Below are 10,162 nucleotides of genomic sequence, written 5' to 3'. Positions count from 1 at the left end.
TTTTAATATCAAAACTCACAAACAGTGACGGCGGGCATGGGACAATGGAGGGATGAGACGTCTGTAGTTATATCAAGTTACTCATTTGCACAAGAGGTATGTCAGCTTGCAAATTCGGTTAAGCTGTTTCTAAATATCAAATTTGACTCCTGTTTTAAACTTATATACATTAAGCAACCATTTAGTGTGTTTACAATATGTAATTCCTACGATTACAAATACGTAAATATGTACTGACCGGGCATGATTATGCGTGTGCTTTGTTTCAGTACAAAACAAATCAATTACCGAAAACTCATTTAAGGCCGGATCAGTTATATCAATTATAATAACCTCTCCGATTATTTTTAATAATTTCATCGTCTGAAATAACTTAACTAGAAAGAATTAAAACATTCACCGTCATAATGAAATTGGGTTTATATAACTGTTTTACTGAAACCTATTTTTAAATTACTAGTATTGTGACATGTGTGTTCTGTCTTAGCAAACTTATATTAATATTTATGAGTGTTACACACGGTTTACTGTGATAAATTCACTAGATATCTGTAAAAATATACTACGATCAAAATGTGTATGAATATATGGTATAATTAAGGTATATGGTATAAAACGATTATGGATATTACAAGATACTCTCAAAAACCTTTCAACACATTGAATTGATACAAATTGTAACATAATTCGATCTTTATGATTAATATGCAGTAAATGTAACGTTTGCAGGTTCGCAATAGCCAAGTTATTTGTGTAATTTGCGTTAGCGATATTTTTATACGCCCGTTTTTTCAAAGGAAGCAGGAAGCAGGAAGCGCTAAACCATAATGCATTATCTAGAGTGATGCGGTTTATTGGTCATACTATTCATATATAAAAATGCAATCGTAAAGTAGGCTAACACGCCAGTTATTAGAAAAAATTAACACATTTAATGTCATAAAAAAACAACGCATGTATCCACTTAATGCTGCTTACTATAACACAAGTAATATTTGAGTAGTACATGTACAGTTGTTTTGATATCTTGGAATTGTATTTTATATTTGACTGCAGTTAAATGCATACTTATGTAAGTTTCAACGGATTTAATGGACTTAATTACACTCATATGCGATTTTTAAAAATACGAGATATTATAAATTAAGTGCAGTCCTGTTGATTTCAAAATAGTTACACACAGTAGATAATTCCAGTCCAATCATAATGTTATTGTCAATATTAATTATATTATGTACACATAGTGTAATGCTAAAGCTTCCAATTGATAAAGAAATGTAATGAACATGTTTTTTCTAAACAAATATTGAATGGCACTAAAATCTCCATAGTGCCAATCTAGTTGTGTATTATTAACTTTATATCTTACATTTGTAATCATATTTCATAAATATGTTTATATATTTTTATCCTGTCATTTATGTAGTACACACATCGTTGGCATTATTATGAGAATCAGCTAAGGTAAAATAATATTAAATGGGATATTCTGACATTTAAAGTTTGTTTTTCAAAAATACGTGTATGCCAGAAGTATTTGCTTAACAATGACTAACAAATAGACAAAAAACGCAAGAAAACAAACGTGTTAATCCATTTGAACGACATCCTCATAATGAAATATCAGCACCAAGTCAATGTCCCTTTAAAAGGCAAATGATATTTCAATTGAGTTTAAACATCAAGACGTGTTGGTTTTTTTTCTTTAAGGGACAGACAACTGGTTACCTGGTAGACATGCTAAGTAAAATCGAATTACCGAATATACTGAAAAGATGAAAACTTAACAACATTTTTCAAGTAATATAATATACCAGTTGTGATATTTTAATCAATATAAACTAATTATTATAAACAAAATCGGTATTTTGGAACTTTTCTTAATTCGTCAATCTGGTTAACTGTCCTTTAAAGTGATATTCTCAAGCTATTCAGTTCCTTTACCAATTCAGAGAACCCCTGTTTTAACCAAAGCACAAACGTACCATAACCAAAGCAAATGTATTGTTGGTAAAAAAGCACACCACATGATATAAGCTCTACAACAGTGTCATTGTCAATTAAGTAATATTCTCAACAGACAGAGTCAGTGCCAATATTGTGACATCCTTAAGAGGCAGTGTCAGTACCAATGTAGTTACCTAATCAAGTGACAGTGTCCGTATATATGTAGTAAAATCATAACGAGACAGTGCAGTAATAAATGTAGTACCATCTTCAAGAAACGGTGTCAGCACAAATGTAGTAACATTCTCCAGAGACTGTAACAGTACCTGTGTAGTAACATCTCCAACATAGAGTGTAAGTATTAGTGTATTAACATCGGCGATCTAAAGTGTCAGTTCCAGGCAGTAACATCCTCAAGAGACTGTGACATTACCAATGCGGTTACATCATCAAGAGACTATGACAGTACCGAGGAAGTTAAATCCTTAAAGACAGTGTTAGTACCATACAGCCATATCCCGAGGAGACAGTGTCAATATCATACAGTAACATCCTCAACAGACAGTGTCTGTACCAATATCGTTACATCTTCACGAGACAGTGTCAGTATCGATGTAGTATTATCTTAAAGAGTCATTGTTAGTACAAGACAAAAACATCATCAAGAGACAGTGTAAGTACCAATGTGGTATCATTATCAAAAGACAGTGTCAGTTCCATTGTGGTAACATCCTCAAGAAACAGTGTCGGTACCAGGCAGTTACATCCTCAAGAGACAGTGTCAGTGACAATGCAGTAACACCCTCAGAGACAATGAGAGTACCAATACAGTACCATTCTCAAGAGAAAGCGTTAAAACCAGGCAGAAATATTCGTAAGAGAGAGTTTCGCGACCAATGCAGTAACATCCTCAAGACAGTGTCGGTATCAATGTAGTAACATCCTCAAGATACATTCTCAGAGTAGGCAGTTAAATCCGTAAAGAGAGTGTCGCCACCAATGCAGTAACATCCTCAAGAGACGAATGCATTTCAGTATAGTAACATCCTTAAGAGACAATTCGATTACCAATGCACCAATATCCTGAAAAGAGAGTGTCATTGCCTATTGTTTTGCATCTTTAAGAGAGTGTCAGTATCAATTCAGTAACATCTCCAAGATACAGTGTCAGTACCAGGCGATAACATCCTCGGGAGGCAATGGCCGTACCAATGCATTAACATCATCTAGAAACAGTCTCAGTATCAAAGCAGTAACATCCTGAAGTGTACGTGTCAATGTAGTAACATCCTCAAAAGACAGTGTCGATACCAATCTATCCCCATCTTTTAGAGACAGTGTCAGTATTAATTCAGTTACATCCACAAGATACAGTGTCAGTACCAATGTAGTAACATCCTTAAGAGACAGTGTCAGTATAAATGTAGAAACAACCTCGAGAGACAGTCTCAGTATCAATTAAGTAACATCCTCAAGATACAGTGTCAGTACCAGGCAGTAACATCCTCAAGAGACAGAGTCAGTACAAATTTAGTAACATCCTCAAGAGACAGTGTCAGTACAAATGTAGTAACATCCTCTAAAGACAGTGCCAGTACCGATGCAGTAAAATCCGCAAAAAACAGTGTAAGTACGAATGTAGTAATAAAGAGACAGTGTCAGTATAAATTTAACCACATATTAACTAGACAGTTTCATTACTAGGCATTAACATAATCAAGAGACAGTGTCAGAACCAGACCGTAACATCCCCAACAGACAGTGTCGTACCAATAAAGCAACATGCTCAAGAGACAGTGTCGTTACCAATGTAATACCATCATTTACAGACAATTTCAGTACAAATGCAGTCACAGATTCAACAGACATTGTAAGAACTAAGCAGTTACCTCGTCAGGATACAATGTCAGTACCAGTGTAGTACCATACGCTACAGACAGTGCCAATACCAATATAGTAACAACTTCAAGAGAATAAAACGCGGTATAATTCTACCGATTTGCATTGTTGATTTTAAGTAGCGAGCCAATATCGTTTAACAATTGCATTAAGCCAGGAATGTTATTTGCTTTTTTAGAATTTGTTATGAATCGTTTTTAAATATACGACAATTCGTTTTGAAAATGTGTTTTTTATCAAACTGTTAACAATTCCCATAAATGCTAAGTATTATTACTTGAAGAAGTTTACTCAAAAATGCAATTGTTACTATAAATGCAAGACACGATTTAAATATAAATACATATTTAAAGCAAGGCAATACAATACTTCTAATTATTAAATATATATTGTCGTTATATGTATGAACGCTTAGACAGCGATACAAGTCGAATAGTCTTATCCCAAATATGTCTAATGTGCAAAGTCATTCTCAAACTTTGTTACGTGATGTATTTAAACAGATTCAGCCATGTCTACATTCTTGAAAAATGATACTAAAGATTTTCTTTTTTTCTATTAATAAACACGGCAAACGATGTTTTCATTGTAACATATCGCTTCTAAATGTGGGGCATGTATAACCTTTCTGTTTAAGTAGTGTACTCGTTTATAGACAAGCTTAAAGATGTTTTCGATGACGCTTATTACCCATGTCGGATAGGAATTTAACTTAACGAAGAGACATATCGAAATTAATATATTGGACGGATATCCATATTTTCGAAAAAAAAAAATATTGCGAAATTTCCTTACAAAAATGACCTTCAATAGATTTTCACTAATGATACTCGCTATTGTTATAAATTAAGTATCTTTACTTATTCAACTGATGATCTTCAAAATATCCATTTAATATCGATATCTGCATTGACACACAATCATCATCACTGATAGTTGCATATCACATATTCATATCATGTGTTCGACTTTGTATACAGTGATCCAATTGACATGTTATGGCATTCATTATGACCAAACTATTATGTCACCTTAGTTAATTTTTTGTTGAACGAAACTCGAGTTTCATTTTGAGGCTATACACTCGAAGGCACTTGCTACACTATATGTTAATTTGTAATAATTAATCAAATCGTTATCATGTGAATACCATGAGCAAATAAGCTCTTTTGAACATGATAACCAGTATTACATAACACAATGTACATGTCTGAAAGCCAATAACATGAAAATCTATACTTCCTTGCATGTGAATACGATGACAATATACTCTGTAAAACGTTACTACTGTGAGTAGCACGAGCATGAGTGGAAGCAATTGACATTAAGATCTTCACTTGATGAATTGTGAATACAATCATAATGTAGATTCTATGGCATGAATATCCATGAATATAATAAACTTGAAATTCAATACAATGACTATGTTTACTTGCTTTAATGGGGATGTCATGATGATTTATCATACCACCACATTGATATCTGCTTGATATCCTGTTGCCTGATATCTTTTTTAGTATCATGGTCAACAGGAAGTTCATATATCAGTCATGTGTGGAGGCTACTAAGACTTAATTACAATGTTTTGTTTTATTGTAAAACTGAATCAGATTTATCAAAACAAACAATTTGATACCAAGAGGTATTACATTTAATCCACAAACAGCTACACAAACAGAAAAAACGTATTTTCTAAATATTAAGAATGAATAAGTACATGAATAAGTACATGCGGATGACGTCATGTAACCATCGGACTACTTTTTTGACACGCCTTCATATGCAAACATCAAAGGTCAAAGGTTTTGTCAAAAATTCAGCACTTAATATAAACAGACCAAAAAATTAAAACAAAATATAAAAAAGTAGTAAAAATATTAAAAATAAAATAGTAACACACTTCACAATAAAACCAAATGTAATATGCATTAACAAATGAATTAATTTTAAATAATATATTATTATTAAGGTTACAAATATAATTTGTCGTCTGCTACAGTTTGCCACAGGAATTGTGTTTGATAAATTTAGGATAGTTAAAAGCTTATTTCTTTTCAAAATAAGGACTTAAACATAAAAACATACATTAATACAATAAATAAACATTACCATGTCAGACTTTGTGGATGGGGGTAAGTTTGACATCGTTTGGGACGGTTTAATGGAGGAAGTTGTTATATCAGAGGAAGACTTTGCCAATCAGTTTGGAATAAATCCGAGTGTGTTTAATGAACCATTCGATGAAAGCACGAATGCAAATGTAAATTTAAATAAATGTCATTTAGAATCCCTTACTGCAACAAAATCAAAAACTGACAACAGTGAAAACATATCAAAAGCCACAGAAATAACAACCGAAGATGTACAAAAATTCATTGAAGCCGAAGATAACAAAACACTATCCGGAAAACACTGGCAGATGTCAGTCAATTTCAACAATATCTTGCGAAGAAAGGCGAAACGAAGGCAATCCACAATTTACCAGTCGACCATCATGATGAATATCTTGTCACATATCTGCTCTCCATTCGCAAGAGTGATGGTGATGAATACGAGCCTGTCACATTGCGTAGCATCGTGGGAAGCATTGAGCGGAAACTTTAAAGAGCAAACTACCCATACTCTATCTTTCGGAGCAGTGGTCCAGAATTTTCCCTCACACGCGACTGCTTGGAAGCAAAGCAGAAAAATCTAAAAAAACAAGGAAAAGGTAAATTTAATCACTGTTTTTACAATGAATATGGCTTGAAATGTGTGAATAAGACAGCATTATTGACTTAAAACATTATATTAAATTTATCTACTATTATTTATTTTTGTCTTGATTTCATTTCGATTTTAAATGTTATCTACTTAAAGAAATGAAAGCAACAATTTCTGATAATGATTGTTATTAGTGATATTATTGGTAATATCTAAGTCTTAAAGAGTCTCAATTATGTGTAAAATGTGCAGACAATGATAATATATATCAGGGCTTTTTCTCTTTCTGTGAGAATGGCCGTTTTTTATAATTTTGGGAAATTCGCGACTCAAATTGTCACAATTTCAATAAGTTTGCGACTCAAATTTTCACAAGTTAAAAAGTTTGCTACTCATTTTTCACAAATTTAAAAAAGTACGCAACTCAAAATAGATGGGCGTAGGCCGCTTCACAAAAACAGGCAAAAAAGTACTCTACTGTATACTATTATTATTTTAGGAAACAAGCCTAAAGCAGCTGCCGCATTATCTGACGAAGAAATTCAAAAACTCTACACTGACAACATTCTGGGTGCAACAACGCCAAAATCATTCCTAAATACCATTAGGTTGAACAACTCCCTGCATTTCGGCCTACGAGGAACCCACGAGCAGTACAATTTAAGGTTAGCTAAATTATGAAATGACAGACTTTCAGTGCTAAAAATGAGAGTCTAAAATTGGAAAAAAATTTGGTAAATGCATATTTGAAATCCCGTATTAAACCAGATTAATCATTTGCTTAACCTCCAACATCTTGAATTTTACATGAACGGCACTGAATACTTACTTCAATATAATGAAACAACTTCTGATAATTAAACACATTTTTTAAGATGGGGAGATGTCAAACTGAAGACAGATGCTTCAGGAAATGAATTTCTGGAATTCAATGAACGACAGACTAAGACCCGCACTGGCGCAAATGCATCAGATGCCAGAAAAATTCATCCTAAGATGTTTGCCTCACCAGAATTAGGAAATAGGGACCCTATTTACATTTACAAACAGTATAGTGATAAAAGGCCACCCGGCTTCAGCACTGATGATAGCCCATTCTACCTGGCAACAAGAACCGTGCCCATATTTGACATTTCTGATCAGTGGTTCCTACCGCAGAAACTTGGTGAAATTTGCCAAGATGTTGAAAACTATGGCAATCGGGGCCGGCAAAAATAAAGGGAGTCCAATATCGCACCCACTGAAATCATGCAAATAACAGGACACAAAAACGTCCAGTCAATAATAAATTACAGCGAAATTTCCGAACAAACACAAACAAGATGTTCAAACCTTTTGCATCATGTTCTACTGCAACTCCATCTCAGGCATCTGTTTCATGCACTTCTGTCAACACTTCCGAAATGAACATTTCTCTCCCCACCCACCCTGCACAAGCACAGCTTCCTGGCCAAAATCCAATACATGGCATGATTTTTGGAGCTGTACCTAACGTGCAGAACCTCAATATTTACGCACAACCACCACAGTAAACCAATGCGCAGCACATATACCGAATTCTAATAAAAACATCATACATTTCTTTACACGTGTTGACACACTGCGTAGACGTCAGCGACTGCACTGGCCTTTACATGTTACAATTGCGTTTCAAGTTTCTCCTTTAAAATGTATAATATATGTTTTCATTTTGTGTAATAAAGAGTTGCTGCTTATAGTTTTGTTGCAGAATTAAAGAAGACAGAGAAAGAAACAGCGTTATTAAATTACATTAAATGCCGCTACTTTTCGTGTTGAGGAACAATGCTATTTTTAGAACGATTCATACGCGATAAACGAATGCAGCGGCTTCAGGGCGTAGCGATGAATTTTCAGTATTTCTTGAAAAACGGGGTGAGTGGTGTCAGTGGTATGATAAACAGAAAAACAGGTTACTGTCTGATCATTTTGTAATATATCAGGCTCGGCACGAATAAAATAACGGCTCGGCAAAGCCTCGTCGTTATTTTATACTAAGCCTCGCCTGATATATTACAAAACGATCAGGCAGTAACCTGTTATTCTCTATATATACTTTATCGAAAGTCAATACTATGAGCATAACATACGCACATGTAAGTAAATATCATGTACATAATACATCATGTTTGTCTCATACAAAATATAGAGCATATGTATACACTATACAAGGGTATACAACATAAGTATGATATAAGTATTCAAGTGTTATAAAACCGGAATGTATTTTGGTTTTATATAATTAAATTATATTCCATATGTAATCGAGAATGCAAACAACAATTGTTCCAGTTGTTGGAAACCAACTCATCCAAATGCTGTTTTTTTCAGTTAGTGTTAACAAATTGAGTCTACACTATGATGTAATGTACTGTTATTTCTTTTTAAGTATTGTATAGCATATGTTAATATTCAATTAATTGGTAGGTGTTGTAGTTGTAGTTATTGCATCAATAAGCATCGATGTGCAAAATATAGAAATAAGTTGTTTTGTTGCATATTATTCCAAGAAGCGTTTACAGTTTGAAACATATTTTGAATGTTAGGGAAACAATAATCATGATGATATAATTATAATCAATACAGCCCTTAATACTCGTTCGAAGAGAGGAGTAATGTATTGTAAGACGCCTTCTTAAAGCCACACACTTTGAAATGAAAAACATGTTAATCAATATATATAGATGCAATTAGAAAGTGTGCAAAATTGTTATAAAATCTAAAGCCTAGTTAGCAAGAAATGTATTACTCTTTTTATATTTTAAAACCGACAGTAGGATTTGTATACGTATACGTCCATTTCGACAAACGCGATTATTTTTAAGTTTTTAAGCGCAAAAAGACGAATTTATACCTTGTAACCACCAGATATATTCTAATTGGCATAGAAAACATTAAATATATGGCCTAGTTTGCAAGTAATTGATAATATTTCAAACGGTTCCGCTTTTTAACTCGAAAGTAGGATTCTTGATGTATACGCCAATTTCGACAAACGCGATTAATTTTAAGTTTTAAATCGCAAAAAGACGGATTTCTACCTTGTAACCACCAGATATATTCTAATTGGCATAGATAAAATGTGTTTCTTATTTATACGTAAATTTACTATGCCATGTATTTCATTTCAAGTTGTGTGAGTTTAATACCGCTACAACTAGTGATTCTTCAGTGAAGTTAAATTTTTATTACAGAAAAATAACTGCCTAGAAGTAGTTGCCTTGTTTTGAACATTTGCTATGTAAATACCGTGGGCTAGTTTAAACCAGTCTACCCCTTTGTATCATTTAAAGGGACTGTTAACCGCGCTTGACGAAATAAGAAAAGTTCTAAAATACCGTATTTTTTTACAATTATTATTTTATATTTATTTAAATATCACGATTGTTGTATTACATAACTTGAAAAAAAGGTGTTAAGTGTTAATATTTTCAGTATATTCGGTAATAAATTTTACTGGGTATGTCTACCAGGTAACTACCAGTTAACTATAAATAACGCAAGTAGATTGATCATCATCGTCACATGGTAAACCCAGGAATGCAACTTGTGCGTGCGTAGGGAATTGAATATATTTAATATACAATTATCAATC

Source organism: Dreissena polymorpha, chromosome 8 (genome assembly GCF_020536995.1).
Source record: "Dreissena polymorpha isolate Duluth1 chromosome 8, UMN_Dpol_1.0, whole genome shotgun sequence".
Classification (NCBI taxonomy): domain Eukaryota; kingdom Metazoa; phylum Mollusca; class Bivalvia; order Myida; family Dreissenidae; genus Dreissena; species Dreissena polymorpha.
This window is presented reverse-complemented; position numbering follows the sequence as displayed.